The following is a 20,327-nucleotide window of genomic DNA, read 5'->3' on the forward strand; positions in this document are numbered from 1 at the left end:
AAATGTCTGGAAGCGGCAAGACCGGAAATGAAATGGGAATGACCCAACAGGTAAGTCTTAGAAGGAAACTGAGCTTTTCCTATTCCTTTCCTTCTCTCACCTTGTTCTTGTCTTTTTCTCTCTAGGCTCTGGGAAGTGGCTGTGGATCCAGATGATCGATCGCTGCTGAAGATGGAGGCGTCCAGGATAGGTGAGTGAAATGCAGTGCTGCAGCGATCGTAGCGAAATGCTTTTAAAAATGATGTCTTCCTTTTCAGGATCATCGGTGTGATGTCGCTGTGGTGCTGATTTAGCAGGTAAGGTCTTTTGTCTCCCTTTGCAGGTGACCCAGGATACTGACAGGCGTGGCTGAGGTCCAGATGCAGGAGCTGACACGGTGAGCGTCCAGCTGCGAGGAGCATAACAACGCGAAGCGTGAGTTGCTGATCGGGTGTGGTTTAAATAGCTTTGGAAGAAGTTCCAAGTGTGTATCCTTCCACCGATCAGGTATGTATCCTTCCCCGACGACACCCGGGTGGAAAGTAGTCCCACAGGTAAAGTAGTTCCATTCAGGCCTCAAGAGGGCCTGGATGTAGCAGCATGGTCTGCATCAGGCAAGTGCACATAAAAACACTTGAACACATGTCTAGCTTTATGAGCCTGGCGCCTAAGGCGCCAGGACAGGGGTCCAACATGAGCCAGGCGCCTAAGGCGCCAGGACTGCGTCCAAAGGGACCCAGCTTGGGCCCGCTGGCACTCCCCTGGGGGAAATGATGCCTGCCTCTGGGGTTGCTGGGTCGGACCTGGCTCCTTGGAGGTAGGCATCATGACAGTACCCCCCCTCAAGGCCCCTCCCTAGGTTCTTTCCTCCGGAGGTTTTGGCTTGTTCGGAAATCTCCGGTGAAACCTTTGTACTAATCGAGGTGCGTGGACATGGTTATTAGGCTCCCACGATCTCTCCTGAGGTCCATATCCCTTCCAGTCAACAAGATAGAAGAGTTTCGACTTTACCACCTTGGAGTCTAAAATGTCTTTAACTTCGAATTCTAATTCCCCTTCAATTTGAACTGGATCTGGAGGCTTGGACAATCGGGTTCCTGGCTGTACTGGTTTCAAAAGTGATGCATGAAAAACTGGATGAATACGCATGTTGGACGGTAGATCCAGTTTAAAGGCCACTGGGTTGATTATAGCCTTGATGGGGTAAGGTCCTATGAATCTGGGATTGAAGGTTCGCGGGCCCTTGAGGGGTACATTTTTAGTTGCTAGCCATACCTGGTCTCCTACTTGGTAAGGGGGAGTTTTACTTCGGTGCAAATCAGCGTTTTCTTTATACTTTTTCTTGGCTTGCTGGAAATGACTTGCAGCTTCTTTGAAGGCTCGGGTTATTGTGGAATGCAGATGATTTACTGCGGGCATTTCCAGGGTCAGAGGTGGATCTAGGTCAGAGGTCCGAGGACGGTGACCATACAAAGTATAAAAAGGGGTTTGTCCGGTTCCAGAATGCACTGAGTTGTTGTATGCATATTCTGCAATCCAAAGAATGTCTTTCCAATTCAACTCAGATTGGTGTAACATGTATCCAAGATATTGCTCGAGAGTCTGATTGGTTCTCTCGGTTTATCCGTCGGTCTGGGGGTGGTGGCTGGTGGATAACCGCACATCTATTTGTGCTAATCGGCAACACTTCTTCCAAAAATGGGAGATAAATTGACTTCCACGATCCGAGACTAATACGGAAGGGAAACCATGTATGCAAACTATATTCTCCAGGAATTCCTTGGCCAAGGTGGAAGCTGAAGGTAAACCTTTTAAAGGGATAAAGTGGGCCATTTTGGAGAAGAGGTCCACAATTACAAGGATTGTGTTGTAACCAGCACAAGGAGGCAGGTCGGTTATAAAGTCCATTGACAGGGTGTGCCATGGTGCCGGTGGAATATCCAAGGGTTGAAGTAGGCCGGATGGCCTTTTCTTTTGAGCTTTGGTTTGGGCGCAAATTCCGCAAGACAGAACAAAAGACTTTATGTCTTTTCTCCAAGAAGGCCACCAGAAGTGGCGTTTGATTTTTTCCTCCTTTTTAGCGATACCAGGGTGCCCTTCCATTAAAGATTCATGATGATGGGCAATAACAAGTTCTTGCAATTCTTTACTTGGCAGAAACAACCGCTCCTGGAAGTAGGGTAAGTCATCCTTAACGGTGTAATGAGGACCCTTTTGACTCCATTCCAGTAAGGTTGAAGAATCTAGAAGTTGATTTACTTGCGTTTGGATGTCCTCAATAGTTTGCAATGAAGTTAAGCCTAAGATTCTTTGCTCAGGTATGATGGGCACAGGTTCTAAGCTCGAATTAGGTTCTTCCATGCCGATCCGGGATAAGGGGTCCGCTTTTCCATTCTTGCAGCCAGGGCGATAGGTAATTACAAAATCAAATTCCGCAAAGAATAGAGCCCATCGGAGTTGTCGTGAAGATTGAGCTTTGGCCGTCTTTAAATACTGTAAGTTTCTGTGGTCCGTAATTACGGTGATGGTGTGTCTTGCCCCGAGAAGGTAGTGACGCCAAGCCTTGAAAGCAGATTTGATGGCCAGTAACTCTTTATCGGTAATTGCGTAGTTGATTCCAGGAGGAGAACATTTTCTGGACCAAAAGGCCTCTGGGTGTAGTTGGTCAGTTTTTGGGTCTCTTTGCGACAGAACAGCTCCCATGGCCGAACTGGATGCGTCGGTTTCCACAATGTACGGGAGATCTGGGTGCGGGTGCTTCAATACAGGTGCAGAGGTGAATTTGGTTTTCAGGTCCTGAAAGGCTTGTTCGGCCTCAAGAGTCCATTCGAAGCGTTTGTTTTTCTTTAGGAGAGCTGTGATGGGTTGGACTGTTCGGGAAAATTCCGGGATAAATCTTCGATAGAAATTGGCAAAGCCGAGCATGCTCTGAACTCCCTTCACCGAGCTAGGAGATGGCCATTTGAGGATGGCGTCCACCTTTCGCGAGTCCATTCGGACTCCTTGAGGTGTTAGGATGAATCCGAGAAACTCAACTTCTGTGGTATGAAAAACGCATTTTTCGAGTTTTGCAAATAGTCTGTGCTGGCGCAATTTCTCAAGAACTGCCCTAACATGTTTTCTGTGATCAGATTCTGAAGAAGAGTACACCAGGATGTCGTCAATGTAAACAATGACACAGACATCGATAAGTTCCTGAAGAACATCATTCATAAAGTACTGAAAGGCGGCAGGTGCATTGCACAAACCGAAGGGCATCACCTGATATTCGAAGAGCCCAAACTTGGTGCGGAATGCAGTCTTCCATTCGTCGCCTTCTTTTATACGCACCAGGTGATAAGCTCCTCGGAGATCTAACTTGGTGTACACACAAGCGTCGTTCACCTGGTCGATAAGCTCAGGGATCAAGGGCAGAGGATAACGATTCTTAATCGTTATTTGATTTAGGGCGCGATAGTGTATACACGGTCTAAGGTCGCCCTCTTTTTTCGGCACGAAGAACAGAGCTGAAGAGACAGGAGACTTGGAGGGGCGAATAAAACCATTGGCTAGGTACTGATATAAATACTGACGCAAATGTAGGTTCTCAGGTTCCGTAAGAGCATAAATTCTACTACAAGGTAGTTGAGCATTGGGTACCAGATCGATTTGGCAATCATAAGACCGATGGGGAGGTAACGTGTTAGCCTGTTCTTTCTGAAAAACGTCTTGGAATTCTTGGTATTCTGACGGTAACTGTACAGGGGTGGGAGTTGCTGATGCTAGACCCATAGCTGGATTTCTTGGATAACAAGTTGGTTCCCAATCAGGAAAACTTATCTTCTTTGCTCGCCAGTCAATTCTGGGATTATGTGTTTCTAACCAAGGAATTCCAAGAATTACTTGAAATTGTTGGGCCTTGATCACATCAAACACGATTGCTTCCCGATGTCCGTCCTGACCCACCAGTGTCACTTCAACAGTGGAATGCGTTACAGGCCCTGAGGCTATTTCGGTTCCATCTACTGTAGTAATGACATCTTGGGTTACTTTCGGGCGGAGAGGAAGCTTAATCCTGGAAGCCAATTCACGTTCTATGTAATTTCCAATAGCTCCACTGTCGATGTATGCTTTTATAGCATGCAACTGCTGAGGCTGTTTTGGGTCCACGAGCACCATTGGCATGACAAAATGCGAGGTCAAAGAGTTAGTTTTCAAGCTCGGCAAGCGGACCCCTAGGCTTGTCGGGCTAGGTTGTTTCCCGAATCAGGTGTCAATAATTTGTTATCAGTAGCTCCAACCACCTTCTTAGGTGGTTTAACTGGACAATTTCGAAGAAAGTGGCCGGAAGTGCGGCAATACAGACAAAGTTGCATTTGCCGCCTTCTCTCTCGTTCTTTCTGCGTTAAAGGTCCTTTAACACCACCGATTTGCATAGGTTCGGATACGTCGGTACTCTTGGAGTTAGCGTGGGTTTTGATCGGTATTCGGGTTTTGTACTTGAACCGATCTGCTTTTCTGTTTTGAAGTCTGTGATCAAGTTGGACCACCAAGTCTATGTAGTCTGCGCAGACCTGGGGTGGGTTTACTATCTGAGCTAGAACATCCTTAAGCTCTCCGCGCAGGCCTCGATGAAACAATGTGATCCTTTTGTTTTCTGGCCATCCAGTTTCCACAACCAGTCTGTTGAAGGTGGCAATGTAGGGCAGAAGATCCTGATTACCTTGTCGTAAGGATAGCAGTTCGTTATCAAGGGCCTGTCCTTGAGAGTGTCGAGTGAACAATCTTTCCATGCTGGCCTGGAAGCCCTGAAAATTCTGGAGAATGGGATCATCCTGATTTACCAATGGAATAGACCAATCGGCAGCACTGCCACTGAGGTAAGATAGTATAAAGGCTACCTTGGTCTGGTCGTTAGGGAAGGCTCCGGGTCTGCATAGAAAGTGTAAACGACATTGGTTCATAAAGACGGAATATTTCTTGGGATCCCCCGCAAAACATTCAGGCGGGGCCAGAGGCATGTGTCCAGGTAGATTGATTTGTACCGGGTTATTCAAACCCATTGATGTGGAAATGTCTCCGGAATTAGGTAAAGGAGTGTGCCCTGCCTGGGCCTGTAATAACCTTTTGGCTAGGTCATCTGTTCTTTCCTTGGATAGGATCAGTCCTCTTTTGAGAGCGTTAGTCTCCTGGCGGGCTGAGTGCACCTCTGCCCGCAATTCCCCCAAAAGCTGGGCCAGCTGGTCAGTCTCGGAAGTCTCCATAGCGCCCGGGTGGGAGATTGTGGGTAGGCTTCGCGTTCTGTAACGCTCACCTGATTCCAACGGAGGCGCAGGTCTGGCTTCGAGTGCTGGTGCTTCTTCAATGGTGAAGCGCAGGACACTGAAGATGGACAGGAAGGGCCCCTCTACTCTGGCTTCTCTGGCTCGCAGGAATGTTCCCCTGTGCGTGAAAAGGGAGTATTACCTACTGACTGAGTTATGCTCAAGCCTCCCACTCTCTTCCAACCCTCCACGATACCCTTCCACGATTCCCTGTGAAGTCTCACCTTAGGGTCAGGAAGGATGAGCTCTCCATCCTGCTTCTGATGCAGGGGCGCGTTGAAACCCAGTTACTTCACTGGATTGAGGATTGATGGGAGTTCAGGTAAGCTTGACTATTCAGGTAAGGCGCTGTAAAAGTTCTGCTGCAAGTTCAAAAGTCCAAGTTTAATAATACTGTTCATTGTCTTGTTGCAGCAAGCGCTAATGCTTATGTCTTTTTCCCCTTAGAGGCCGGGGTTCGGAATGCCGGAGAAATGGCGCCGACCCGAAGTGAAACGTGCAGTTCCAGTAAATGACAGGTAAGTTCTAGATGAGCGCTCGGGTAATGTCTTTGCATTCGCTCATTCAATGTCTTTGTCTTTTTTCCCCATAGGGGCTGGGGTCCGGAAAATGCCTGGAAGCGGCAAGACCCGAAATTAAATGGGAATGACCCAACAGGTAAGTCTTAGAAGGAAACTGAGCTTTTCCTATTCCTTTCCTTCTCTCACCTTGTTCTTGTCTTTTTCTCTCTAGGCTCTGGGAAGTGGCTGTGGATCCGGATGATCGCTGCTGAAGATGGAGGCGTCCAGGATAGGTGAGTGAAATGCAGCGCTGCAGCGATCGTAGCGAAATGATGTCTTCCTTTTCAGGATCGTCGGTGTGATGTCTCCGTGATGCTGATTTAGCAGGTAAGGTCTTTTGTCTCCCTTTGCAGGTGACCCAGGATACTGACAGGCGTGGCTGAGGTCCAGATGCAGGAGCTGACACGGTGAGCGTCCAGCTGCGAGGAGCAGAACAACGCGAAGCGTGAGTTGCTGATCGGGTGTGGTTTAAATAGCTTTGGAAGAAGTTCCAAGTGTGTATCCTTCCACCGATCAGGAATGTATCCTTCCCCGACCACACCCGGGTGGAAAGTAGTCCCACAGGTAAAGTAGTTCCATTCAGGCCTCAAGAGGGCCTGGATGTAGCAGCATGGTCTGCATCAGGTAAGTGCACATAAAAACACTTGAACACATGTCTAGCTTTATGAGCCTGGCGCCTAAGGCGCCAGGACAGGGGTCCAACATGAGCCTGGCGCCTAGGGCGCCAGGACTGCATCCAAAGGGCCCCAGCTTGGGCCCGCTGGCACTCCCCTGGGGGAAATGATGCCTGCCTCTGGGGTTGCTGGGTCGGACCTGGCTCCTTGGAGGTAGGCATCATGACAGTACCCCCCCTCAAGACCCCTCCCAAGGTTCTTTCCTCCGGAGGTTTTGGCTTGTTCGGAAATCTCCGGTGAAACCTTTGTACTAATCGAGGTGCGTGGACATGGTTACTAGGCTCCCACGATCTCTCCTGAGGTCCATATTACTTCCAGTCAACAAGATAGAAGAGTTTCGACTTTACCACCTTGGAGTCTAAAATGTCTTTAACTTCGAATTCTAATTCCCCTTCAATTTGAACTTGATCAGGAGGCTTGGACAATCGGGTTCCTGGTTGTACTGGTTTCAAAAGTGATGCATGAAAAACTGGATGAATACGCATGTTGGACGGTAGATCCAGTTTAAAGGCCACTGGGTTGATTATAGCCTTGATGGGGTAAGGTCCTATGAATCTGGGATTGAAGGTTCGCGGGCCCTTGAGGGGTAAATTTTTAGTTGCTAGACATACCTGGTCTCCTACTTGGTAAGGAGGAGTTTTACTTCGGTGCAAATCAGCGTTTTCTTTATACTTTTTCTTGGCTTGCTGGAAATGACTTGCAGCTTCTTTGAAGGCTCGGGTTATTGTGGAATGCAGATGATTTACTGCGGGCATTTCCAGGGTCAGAGGTGGATCTAGGTCAGAGGTCCGAGCATGGTGACCATACAAAGTATAAAAAGGGGTTTGTCCGGTTCCAGAATGCACTGAGTTGTTGTATGCATATTCTGCAATCCAAAGAATGTCTTTCCAATTCAACTCAGATTGGTGTAACATGTATCGAAGATATTGCTCGAGAGTCTGATTGGTTCTCTCGGTTTGTCCGTCGGTCTGGGGGTGGTGGCTGGTGGATAACCGCACATCTATTTGTGCTAATCGGCAACACTTCTTCCGAAAATGAGAGATCCACGATCCGAGACTAATACGGAAGGGAAACCATGTATGCGAACTATATTCTCCAGGAATTCCTTGGCCAAGGTGGAAGCTGAAGGCAAACCTTTTAAAGGGATAAAGTGGGCCATTTTGGAGAAGAGGTCCACAATTACAAGGATTGTGTTGTAACCAGCACATGGTGCCGGTGGAATATCCAAGGGTTGAAGTAGGCCGGCTGGCCTTTTCTTTTGAGCTTTGTTTTGGGCGCAAATTCCGCAAGACAGAACAAAAGACTTTATGTCTTTTCTCCAAGAAGGCCACCAGAAGTGGCGTTTGATTTTTTCCTCCGTTTTAGCGATACCAGGGTGCCCTTCCATTAAAGATTCATGATGATGGGCAATAACAAGTTCTTGCAATTCTTTACTTGGCAGAAACAACCGCTCCTGGAAGGTGGGTAAGTCATCCTTAACGGTGTAATGAGGACCCTTTTGACTCCATTCCAGTAAGGTTGAAGAATCTAGAAGTTGTTTTACTTGCGTTTGGATGTCCTCAATAGTTTGCAATGAAGTTAAGCCTAAGATTCTTTGCTCAGGTATGATGGGCACAGGTTCTAAGCTCGAATTAGGTTCTTCCATGCCAATCCGGGATAAGGCGTCTGCTTTTCCATTCTTGCAGCCAGGGCAATAGGTAATTACAAAATCAAATTCCGCAAAGAATAGAGCCCATCGGAGTTGTCGTGAAGATTGAGCTTTGCCCGTCTTTAAATACTGTAAGTTTCTGTGGTCCGTAATTACGGTGATGGTGTGTCTTGCCCCGAGAAGGTAGTGACGCCAAGCCTTGAAAGCAGATTTGATGGCCAGTAACTCTTTATCGGTAATTGCGTAGTTGATTTCAGGAGGAGAACATTTTCTGGACCAAAAGGCCACTGGGTGTAGTTGGTTAGTTTTTGGGTCTCTTTGCGACAGAACAGCTCCCATGGCTGAACTGGATGCGTCGGTTTCCACAATGTACGGGAGATCTGGGTGCGGGTGCTTCAATACAGGTGCAGAGGTGAATTTGGTTTTCAGGTCCTGAAAGGCTTGTTCGGCCTCAAGAGTCCATTCGAAGCATTTGTTTTTCTTTAGGAGAGCTGTGATGGGTTGGACTGTTCGGGAAAATTCCGGGATAAATCTTCGATAGAAATTGGCAAAGCCGAGCATGCTCTGAACTCCCTTCACCGAGCTAGGAGATGGCCATTTGAGGATGGCGTCCACCTTTCGCGAGTCCATTCGGACTCCTTGAGGTGTCAGGATGAATCCGAGAAACTCAACTTCTGTGGTATGGAAAACGCATTTTTTGAGTTTTGCAAATAGACTGTGCTGGCGCAATTTCTCAAGAACTGCCCTAACATGTTTTCTGTGATCAGATTCTGAAGAAGAGTACACCAGGATGTTGTCAATGTAAACAATGACTGTCATGATCTCTGCTTCCAAAAGGTCAGGGTTTTCCCAACTCCCTTGGAAGCAGATCCATAACCCAGGTTCCGAGTGCCAACCAGTTTCAATTGGGACCTTTTGGACCCAGTCCTGGCGCCAGTGGCACCAGGCTCATAAATATGCCCAGTCCCAGCGCTGGAAGCGCCAGGCTCATAATGCTTGGGTGGACTTACCTGCAGCAGACCATGCTGCTTACTTGCCTGCCAGTTGAGTCTCTGATCCTCTTCTGTTTGGAACTACTTTTCCTGTTGGGTGGGGCAGGAGCCACTCCCTAGATTCAGAACACTGGAACTCTTCTGGAAAGCAGGAACTCTTTTCTTACCTAGGCGTGGCTGTGGAAGGAGACACCTAAGCACTACAGGAGGCTATTTAAACCACACCCGATGGATGAATCTTGCTTTGCGTTATTCTGCATCCTCAGCAGCAGAACGCTCATCGTGTCTTCTGCATCTGATCCTGGGCCTAAGGAAAAAGGCTTACCATTCTGAATCCAGTCTTCAGCAACACCTATAAAGACAAGAAAGAACAGGTTAGCATTACGGTCTTCAGTGACAGCTCTTCACTTACCTGGTCCATCGGCTGTCACCAACGCCTCGCGCTGCATTCCGGCATCTGAAAGTCAAAGGCTTACCTACTCTTCGTGCGCTCCGGAAGTCTTCACACTGCATTCCGGCATCTGAAAGACAAAAGCTTACCAACTCTTCGCACGCTCCGGAGGCCTTCGGCGCTGCATCCCGCATCTGAAAGACAAAACAAGGTGCGTTTAAAGACATTGGGGAACTTTAATACTCACGTGCCATTACTCCTTTCCACATCTAACCCAGTGGGTATTCCGGCACCCTGCAGCCGCCCCGAACTTGTACCTGCAAAATAAAAAGACAGTTAGAGCGCATCGTGAAGCAGGCAACAAGCGCTTACTTACGTGCTTCCAGGCGCTTCTATTCATCACACGGGCTCCATCTTCAACTCACTTCAGCCCGCCATCCGCCATCGCCGGAACCCTGCAAAACAAGAGACATCATTACTAAAGACTTTAAAGACATTAGAATTACTCGAAACTTACCGTTCGTGCAGTAAACGACGGACAGCAGTCCTCTGAAGTCAAGAGGCCTGCTCCCCTTATCCAGTGAAGAAACTGGTTACAGCACCCTGCCTCGAGGCAGATGGAGAGCACGGCGTTCACTTACCTAAGGTGAGAGCGTTAACCTTTGGGGTTCTACAGGAGAAGAGAAAAGGAAGAAGAGAGAGACATTCAATAACCCAGTTCATTAATCCCACATTTTCTATCTGCAGACATCTTACCCTTCGAGCCAGACATACAGTGCACAGAGGTCCAGCCCAAAGAGCCAGCCGTGTGTTACACATCACCTTTGAAGATACGGTATACGCCCCGTCAAGACCGGCGCCTCTACGGGAATCAGGTGAGCGTTACAGAACGCAAAGCCTACCACAAAACTCCCGTCCAGGCGCTATGGAAACCTCGGATACCGACCAGCTAGCCCAGTTACTTGGGGAACTAAGGGCAGAAGTGCATGCAGCCCATCAGGAAACAAACGCTCTAAGAAGGGAACTGATTATTTCCAAGGAGCGAACAGATGATCTCTCTAGACAATTGCTACAGTCACAAGCCGGACAGACCCCGTTACCCGCATCTGGGGGAAATCTTCCTTCTACATCCTCTATGAATCCAGTGCAGATCAACCTACCTGGGAATGTACCTCTGGCTCCGCCCGAATGATTTTCTGGTGACCCAAAGAGGTTTGCAGTATTTATCAATCAGTGCCGGTTGCATTTCTTATGCCGGCCAGCAGCCTTTCCAACTGATCAAGCTAAAGTAGCTTTCGTGCTTTCGTACCTTAGTGGCAATGCGGCAGACTGGTCGATCCCTCTAGTAAATCAAGATGATCCGGTCCTCCATGATTTTCAAGCTTTTCAGCTCAGTATGGAAAAACTGTTCGCAAGACATTCACAGGGGCAGGCCTTGGACAATGAGCTTCTTTCGTTGCGACAAGGTAATCAAGACCTTTTGGCTTATATTGCGTCTTTCAACAGACTGATAGTGGAAACTCACTGGCCTGAGGACAAAAGGATTACGCTGTTTTATAGAGGTCTACGCGGAGAGCTCAAAGATGTGTTAGCCCAAGTAGTGAATCCCCCACAAGATTGTTCGGACTATATAGACTTAGTCGTTCAAATAGATCACAGACTGCAGAACAGGAAGGCCGATCGTTCCAAGTTTGATGCTCGAGTATTTTCCAAACCGCCAACTCCTTCCAAAGGAGTAGACTCCGGGGAACCCATGCAAATAGGGGGTCTGAAAGGTCCTCTAACACAAAAGGAGCGGGAAAGGAGAAAACAGTTGCAATTATGCCTCTATTGCGGAAACTCAGGGCACTTTCTTCGAGACTGTCCGGTGAAACCTGCCAAGAAGGCAGTAGGAGCTGCAGTTACCAAAGTTACAAACTCTGAGCAGGGAAACGACCTCGCCCGACAAGAATAGAGGTCCTCTTGCCGAGCGTGAAAACCAGTTCCGTGACCTCGCATTTCGTGATACCTATGGTCCTCATTAGCCCTGATAATCCGGATCGATTACATGCAATTGAAGCTTACGTCGACAGCGGTGCCATCGGCAATTATGTGGATCATGAAATGGTTTTGAGGATGAATCTAACTCTTTGTCCCAAGGCTGTAAAGGACGTCATTACTACGGTGGATGGTACGGAGATAGCCTCCGGGCCAGTAACGCATACCACTCAAGAAGTGACGCTAGTAAGTCAAGATGGACACCATGAGAAGATCGTGTTCGATGTGATCAAGGCCCCTCAGTTTCAGATTATTCTAGGAATACCTTGGTTAGAGAAACACAATCCTCTGATCGATTGGCGAGCAAGAACGGTCCAGTTTCCAGAATGTGTCTCTACTTGTCACCCTCCACCTGGTGTTGCACTGGCAGCAATTTCTTCAGAGACTCCCCAGTTACCTCCCGAATACCTAGAATACCAAGATGTTTTCCGGAAGGATCAGGCTAACTCTCTACCTCCTCATAGGTCTTATGACTGCCAGATCGACCTGATACCTGGATCTACTCCTCCTTGTAGTAGAATTTATGCCCTCACCGAGCCTGAGAACCTTCACCTTCGACAATACCTGGATCAATACCTGGCAAATGGGTTTATTCGTCCTTCCAAGTCCCCTGCTTCTTCAGCTTTGTTCTTCGTTCCAAAAAAGGAAGGAGACCTTAGAACTTGTATAGATTATCGCTCCCTGAACCAGATCACCGTTAAGAATAGATATCCGTTACCTTTGATCCCTGAACTCCTGGACCAAGTCAGAAAAGCATGCATATATACAAAGCTGGATCTTAGAGGAGCTTACCACTTGGTACGAGTAAAAGAGGGCGATGAATGGAAGACGGCCTTCCGCACCAAGTATGGGCTATTTGAATATCAGGTCATGCCCTTCGGACTTTGTAATGCCCCGGCCGCCTTTCAATATTTTATGAACGATGTCCTCAGAGAGCTCATAGATGTGTGTGTTGTTGTTTACATTGACGACATCCTCGTTTATTCTTCATCGGAATCTGAACATCGGAAACACGTGAAAATGGTCCTCGAAAGATTGCGTCAACACAAACTTTTCGCTAAGTTGGAAAAATGTGTTTTCAACGTGACTGAAGTTGAATTCTTGGGATTCATATTATCACCTGGCGGAGTGCGTATGGATTCAAAGAAGGTCGATGCAGTTCTCAAATGGCCATCACCATCCTCCGTAAAAGGTGTGCAAAGCATGTTAGGCTTCGCTAACTTTTACCGCAGGTTTATCCCCGAATTCTCTCGAATAGTCCAGCCCATCACTGCCTTGTTAAAGAAAAACAAACGTTTTGAATGGTCTACCGAGGCGGAACAAGCTTTCCAGGATTTGAAGACTAAATTTATCTCTGCACCAATCTTAAAACACCCTCGCCCCGAACTCCCCTACATCGTGGAAACTGATGCTTCAAGCCTTGCCATGGGGGCAGTTCTATCACAAAAGGACCCGGTAACCAATCAGTTGCATCCCGTGGCATTTTGGTCCCGCAAATTCTCGCCTCCTGAAATCAATTACACGATTACTGACAAGGAACTTCTGGCTATCAAGTCTGCCTTTAAGGCTTGGCGGCATTATCTGCTGGGGGCCCGACACACCGTTACTGTGATTACGGATCACCGAAACCTGCAATATTTGAAAACCGCAAAAGCCCAATCCTCTAGACAACTCCGTTGGGCATTATTCTTTGCCGAGTTTGACTTCATAATTACCTATCGACCTGGTACAAGAAACGGTAAAGCTGATGCCCTTTCTCGGATGGGAGTGGAAGAACAGTTGATCAACCCTAAACCTGTACCAATCATTCCCGAACAAAGAATTCTGGGTGTAATCGCCACAGAATCCATAGAGGAAGTTAAGGATAAAGCCAGGCAACTTGTAACTCCAGCAGACATACAGAATTGGCATCTGCAGGGAAAGGACTTTGCAGTAAAGGACAACTTATTGTATTTCCAAGAAAGATTATACCTACCCAGCACAGATTTACAGAAAAAAGTAATCTCTTGTTATCACGATTCTTTAATGGAAGGACATCCCGGTATGGCCAAGACCTCAGAAAAGATCAAGCGCTACTTCTGGTGGCCGTCTTGGAAAAAAGATATCAGAGACTTTATAATGTCTTGTGGAGTATGCGCCCAAAACAAGAGTCAAAAGGAAAGACCAGCAGGCCTCTTACGCCCTATTGACATCCCACCTCGCCCTTGGCATACGCTTTCTATGGACTTCATCACCGATCTACCTCCATGCTCCGGATACAATACGATTCTAGTAATCGTGGACTTATTCTCCAAGATGGCGCATTTCATTCCGCTCAAAGGCTTGCCAACAGAAGCAACTCTGGCCCGAGAATTTCTTGAAAACATCGTCCGACTGCACGGTTTTCCTTCGGTTCTAATTTCGGATTGAGGTAGTCAATTTATTTCTCATTTTTGGCGAAGTTGCTGTCGGTCGGCTCAAATTGATGTGAGACTATCGACCAGTCACCACCCTCAGACCGACGGACAAACCGAGAGGACCAATCAAACTCTGGAACAGTATTTACGCTGCATGCTGCAACAAACTGAAAAAACTTGGAAAGACATCCTTTGGATAGCCGAATATGCCTACAATAACTCTGTCCATTCGGGAACTGGGAAAACCCCGTTTTTTCTTTTGTACGGCAGTCACCCTCGAACCTCGGAGTTGGATCCCCTCCAAGATCTTGAAACACCAGCAGTAGACTACCTGCATTCTACAATCACCCAAGCCTTTAAGGAAGCTGTTTCTCACCTTCAAAGGGCTAAAGAACAATACAAGAAAGGAGCAGATCAACATCGGAAGGAAGCCCCTCAATATCAAGTAGGGGATCAAGTCTGGTTATCCACCAAATATCTACCTCTAAAAGGGCCACGCACATTCAACCCAAGATACCTTGGTCCCTATTCCATCACTACCATAGTAAACCCAGTAGCGGTCAAGTTGGACTTGCCCCCGCACATGAAGATACATCCGGTCTTCCACGTCTATTAAAACCCGTGCAACCTCAAACCCGACTAACCAAATCTCCAAAACCTATCCTAGTTGATGGAGAACTCGAGTTTGAAGTCAAAAGCATTCTGGACTCCAAGATCTCCAAATCTAAACTATTCTACCTAATTGACTGGAAAGGCTACGGCCCCCAAGAGAGATCCTGGGAACCTGCTGAATATGTCCACGCTCCTCGCCTAATCAAAAGATTTCACCGAACATTTCCTGACAAGCCAAAACCCCCGGAGAAGCCCGGTTTGGGAGGGGCCTTGAGGGGGGGTACTGTCATGATCTCTGCTTCCAAAAGGTCAGGGTTTTCCCAACTCCCTTGGAAGCAGATCCATAACCCAGGTTCCGAGTGCCAACCAGTCCCAATTGGGACCTTTTGGACCCAGTCCTGGCGCCAGTGGCACCAGGCTCATAAATATGCCCAGTCCCAGTGCTGGAAGCGCCGGGCTCATAATGCTTTGGTGGACTTACCTGCAGCAGACCATGCTACTTACTTGCCTGCCAGTTGAGTCTCTGATCCTCTTCTGTTTGGAACTACTTTTCCTGTTGGGTGGGGCAGGAGCCACTCCCTAGATTCAGAACACTGGAACTCTTCTGGAAAGCAGGAACTCTTTTCTTACCTAGGCGTGGCTGTGGAAGGAGACACCTAAGCACTACAGGAGGCTATTTAAACCACACCCGATGGATGAATCTTGCTTTGCGTTATTCTGCATCCTCAGCAGCAGAACGCTCATCGTGTCTTCTGCATCTGATCCTGGGCCTAAGGAAAAAGGCTTACCATTCTGAATCCAGTCTTCAGCAACACCTATAAAGACAAGAAAGAACAGGTTAGCATTACGGTCTTCAGTGACAGCTCTTCACTTACCTGGTCCATCGGCTGTCACCAACGCCTCGCGCTGCATTCCGGCATCTGAAAGACAAAGGCTTACCTACTCTTCGTGCGCTCCGGAAGTCTTCACACTGCATTCCGGCATCTGAAAGACAAAAGCTTACCAACTCTTCGCACGCTCCGGAGGCCTTCGGCGCTGCATCCCGCATCTGAAAGACAAAACAAGGTGCGTTTAAAGACATTGGGGAACTTTAATACTCACGTGCCATTACTCCTTTCCACATCTAACCCAGTGGGTATTCCGGCACCCTGCAGCTGCCCCGAACTTGTACCTGCAAAATAAAAAGACAGTTAGAGCGCATCGTGAAGCAGGCAACAAGCGCTTACTTACGTGCTTCCAGGCGCTTCTATTCATCACACGGGCTCCATCTTCAACTCACTTCAGCCCGCCATCCGCCATCGCCGGAACCCTGCAAAACAAGAGACATCATTACTAAAGACTTTAAAGACATTAGAATTACTCGAAACTTACCGTTCGTGCAGTAAACGACGGACAGCAGTCCTCTGAAGTCAAGAGGCCTGCTCCCCTTATCCAGTGAAGAAACTGGTTACAGCACCCTGCCTCGAGGCAGATGGAGAGCACGGCGTTCACTTACCTAAGGTGAGAGCGTTAACCTTTGGGGTTCTACAGGAGAAGAGAAAAGGAAGAAGAGAGAGACATTCAATAACCCAGTTCATTAATCCCACATTTTCTATCTGCAGACATCTTACCCTTCGAGCCAGACATACAGTGCACAGAGGTCCAGCCCAAAGAGCCAGCCGTGTGTTACACATCACCTTTGAAGATACGGTATACGCCCCGTCAAGACCGGCGCCTCTACGGGAATCAGGTGAGCGTTACAATGACACAGACATCGATAAATTCCCGAAGAACATCATTCATAAAGTACTGAAAGGCGGCAGGTGCATTGCACAAACCGAAGGGCATCACCTGATATTCGAAGAGCCCAAACTTGGTGCGGAATGCAGTCTTCCATTCATCGCCTTCTTTTATACGCACCAGGTGATAAGCTCCTCGGAGATCTAACTTGGTGTACACACAAGCGTCTTTCACCTGGTCAATAAGCTCAGGGATCAAGGGCAGAGGATAACGATTCTTAATCGTTATTTGATTTAGGGCGCGATAGTCTATACACGTTCTAAGGTCGCCCTCTTTTTTCGGCACGAAGAACAGAGCTGAAGAGACAGGAGACTTGGACGGGCAAATAAAACCATTGGCTAGGTACTGATCTAAATACTGACGCAAATGTAGGTTCTCAGGTTCCGTAAGAGCATAAATTCTACTAGAAGGTAGTTGAGCATTGGGTACCAGATCGATTTGGCAATCATAAGACCGATGGGGAGGTAATGTGTTAGCCTGTTCTTTCTGAAAAACGTCTTGGATTTCTTGGTATTCTGACGGTAACTGTACAGGGGTGGAAGTTGCTGAGGCTAGACCCATAGCTGGATTTCTTGGATAACAAGTTGGTTCACAATCAGGAAAACTTATCTTCTTTGCTCGCCAGTCAATTCTGGGATTATGTGTTTCTAACCAAGGAATTCCAAGAATTACTTGAAATTGTGGGGCCTTGATCACATCAAACACGACTGCTTCCCGATGTCCGTCCTGACCCACCAGTGTCACTTCAAAAGTGGAATGCGTTACAGGCCCTGAGGCTATTTCGGTTCCATCTACTGTAGTAATGACATCTTGGGTTACTTTCGGGCGGAGAGGAAGCTTAATCCTGGAAGCCAGTTCACGGTCTATGTAATTTCCAATAGCTCCACTGTCGATGCATGCTTTTATAGCATGGAACTGCTGAGGCTGTTTTGGGTCCACGAGCACCATTGGCATGACAAAATGCGAGGTCAAAGAGTTAGTTTTCAAGCTCGGCAAGCGGACCCCTACGCTTGTCGGGCTAGGTCGTTTCCCGAATCAGGTGTCAATAATTTGTTATCAGTAGCTCCAACCACCTTCTTAGGTGGTTTAACTGGACAATTTTGAAGAAAGTGGCCGGAAGTCCCGCAATACAGACAAAGTTGCATTTGCCGCCTTCTCTCTCGTTCTTTCTGCGTTAAAGGTCCTTTAACACCACCGATTTGCATAGGTTCGGATACATCGGTACTCTTGGAGTTAGCGTGGGTTTTGATCGGTATTCGGGTTTCGTACTTGAACCGATCTGCTTTTCTGTTTTGAAGTCTGTGATCAAGTTGGACCACCAAGTCCATGTAGTCTGCGCAGACCTGGGGTGGGTTTACTATCTGAGCTAGAACATCCTTAAGCTCTCTGCGCAGGCCTCGATGAAACAATGTGATCCTTTTGTTTTCTGGCCATCCAGTTCCCACAACCAGTCTGTTAAAGGTGGCAATGTAGAGCAGAAGATCCTGATTACCTTGTCGTAAGGATAGCAGTTCGTTATCAAGGGCCTGTCCTTGAGAGTGTCGAGTGAACAATCTTTCCATGCTGGCCTGGAAGCCCTTAAAATTCTGGAGAATGGGATCATCCTGATTTACCAATGGAATAGACCAATCGGCAGCACTGCCACTGAGGTAAGATAGTATAAAGGCTACCTTGGTCTGGTCGTTAGGGAAGGCACCGGGTCTGCATAGAAAGTGTAAACGACATTGGTTCATAAAGACGGCATATTTCTTGGGATCCCCCGCAAAACGTTCAGGCGGGGCCAAAGGCATGTGTCCAGGTAGATTGATTTGTACCGGGTTATTCAAACCCATTGATGTGGAAATGTCTCCGGAATTAGGTAAAGGAGTGTGCCCTGCCTGGGCCTGTAATAACCTTTTGGCTAGGTCATCTGTTCTTTCCTTGGATAGGATCAGTTCTCTTTTGAGAGCGTTAGTCTCCTGGCGGGCTGAGTGCACCTCTGCCCGCAATTCCCCCAAAAGCTGGCCCAGCTGGTCAGTCTCGGAAGTCTCCATAGCGCCCGGGTGGGAGATTGTGGGTAGGCTTCGCGTTCTGTAACACTCACCTGATTCCCACGGAGGCGCAGGTCTGGCTTCGAGTGCTTTTGCTTCTTCAATGGTGAAGCGCAGGACACTGAAGATGGACAGGAAGGGCCCCTCTACTCTGGCTTCTCTGGCTCGCAGGAATGTTCCCCTGTGCGTGAAAAGGGAGTATTACCTACTGACTGAGTTATGCTCAAGCCTCCCACTCTCTTCCAACCCTCCACGGTACCCTTCCACGATTCCCCGTGAAGTCTCACCTTAGGGTCAGGAAAGATGAGCTCTCCATCCTGCTTCTGATGCAGGGGCGCGTTGAAACCCAGTTACTTCACTGGATTGAGGATTGATGGGAGTTCAGGTAAGCTTGACTATTCAGGTAAGGCGCTGTAAAAGTTCTGCTGCAAGTTCAAAAGTCCAAGCTTAATAATACTGTTCATTTTCTTGTTGCAACAAGCGCTAATGCTTATGTCTTTTTCCCCTTAGGGGCCGGGGTTCGGAATGCCGGAGAAATGGCGCCGACCCGAAGTGAAACGTGCAGTTCCAGTAAATGACAGGTAAGTTCTGGATGAGCGCTCGGGTAATGTCTTTGCATTCGCTCATTCAATGTCTTTGTCTTTTTTCCCCATAGGGGCTGGGGTCCGGAAAATGCCTGGAAGCGGCAAGACCCGAAATTAAATGGGAATGACCCAACAGGTAAGTCTTAGAAGGAAACTGAGCTTTTCCTATTCCTTTCCTTCTCTCACCTTGTTCTTGTCTTTTTCTCTCTAGGCTCTGGGAAGTGGCTGTGGATCCGGATGATCGCTGCTGAAGATGGAGGCGTCCAGGATAGGTGAGTGAAATGCAGCGCTGCAGCGATCGTAGCGAAATTATTTTAAAAATGATGTCTTCCTTTTCAGGATCGTCGGTGTGATGTCTCCGTGGTGCTGATTTAGCAGGTAAGGTCTTTTGTCTCCCTTTGCAGGTGACCCAGGATACTGACAGGCGTGGCTGAGGTCCAGATGCAGGAGCTGACACAGTGAGCGTCCAGCTGCGAGGAGCAGAACAACGCGAAGCGTGAGTTGCTGATCGGGTGTGGTTTAAGTAGCTTTGGAAGAAGTTCCAAGTGTGTACCCTTCCACCGATCAGGTATGTATCCTTCCCCGACCACACCCGGGTGGAAAGTAGTCCCACAGGTAAAGTAGTTCCATTCAGGCCTCAAGAGGGCCTGGATATAGCAGCATGGTCTGCATCAGGTACGTGCACATAAAAACACTTGAACACATGTCTAGCTTTATGAGCCTGGCGCCTAAGGTGCCAGGACAGGGGTCCAACATGAGCCTGGCGCCTAAGGCGCCAGGACTGCGTCCAAAGGGCCCCAGCTTGGGCCCGCTGGCACTCCCCTGGGGGAAATGATGTCTGCCTCTGGGGTTGCTGGGTCGGACCTGGCTCCTTGAAGGTTGGCATCATGACAACTGGCGGGTGGAAAAGATTTGTGTTATCCACTTGACGTGGAAAAGCTGCTCAGCCCCAAAAGGAATGCTCCCAGCACCAGACAGCGTGAACGTTGGCGCAAGGGAGGTATCCAAAATGGCCACCGTAGACCATGGAAGTTGGACCGCCATTTTGTCGACACCTGAAGAGAATTGTGTCACATGTGGAGATGAGGCATTTGTGCCTCCTCAGGGGATTTAGGGGAATTAAACAACACTTTAGCCTTGACACAGGATTCTCGGCAGAACCGGTACTAGGTGGTCCCGGATGTTTACTGGACATCTTAGAACCCACCACAAACATAGCCTTCCACAAAGGAACATCTGCAAAGCCGGTAGTGGAGGAGTCAGTGATCGCTCTCCTTGCCCCCTCGAGAGAACTGGTACCACCACGACCCTGAGTGTGGGATGGTTGAGGAATATACCTCAC

This window comes from Ambystoma mexicanum, chromosome 11, assembly GCF_040938575.1.
Source record: "Ambystoma mexicanum isolate Mex_15411 chromosome 11, UKY_AmexF1_1, whole genome shotgun sequence".
Classification (NCBI taxonomy): Eukaryota; Metazoa; Chordata; class Amphibia; order Caudata; family Ambystomatidae; genus Ambystoma; species Ambystoma mexicanum.